At 36.8% G+C, this 525-nt stretch overlaps 1 protein-coding gene across 1 annotated transcript in view; it reads right to left on the bottom strand.

Annotated features, from left to right (window-relative positions):
* The window catches only part of fsbp (fibrinogen silencer binding protein), a 4,863-nt gene that overhangs the window by 3,461 nt on the left and 877 nt on the right, over nt 1-525 (bottom strand). The gene's annotated exons all lie outside the window — the stretch shown is intronic.

The raw sequence follows: 525 nt of genomic DNA, 5'->3' as shown, positions 1-525 counted from the left end.
CCGTCCAGAGAGTTGCTGTAGGTTTTCACCCGATGCCCATATGGTAGTGTCATCAGCAAACAAAACCACTTTCACTAAATCAGAAACCTTGCATATATCATTAATGTATAATATAAATAATTTAGGTCCCAAAACAGAACCCTGAGGCACTCCACATACAATATCCAGCTCACTCGATTGGTATTCACCCAACTTCACAAATTGACGCCTCTGTGTCAAATAACTTCTAATCCAATTCAGACCCATTCCTCTGATCCCATATTTTTCTAAATTGTCCATTAATAATTCATGATTGATTATGTCAAATGCTTTTTTAGGTCAATAAATATCCTGTAAACTGATTCCCAGTTTTGCCCCATAAAATCCTCTTTTAGTCTACCAGTACTTACAGCATGTTCATTCGTCACCCTCCTATAGAAAAGATTTGTTTTTGGCCTCTCTTTTCTATACTGGCCCTCATAAACCACAAATACTGGTAGATGATCACTAATATCATTTATGAGTAATCCACTTGTCATTTTGCTG

This window comes from Monopterus albus, unplaced genomic scaffold, assembly GCF_001952655.1.
Source record: "Monopterus albus unplaced genomic scaffold, M_albus_1.0 scaffold305.1, whole genome shotgun sequence".
Taxonomy (NCBI): domain Eukaryota; kingdom Metazoa; phylum Chordata; class Actinopteri; order Synbranchiformes; family Synbranchidae; genus Monopterus; species Monopterus albus.
This window is presented reverse-complemented; position numbering and strand designations above follow the sequence as displayed.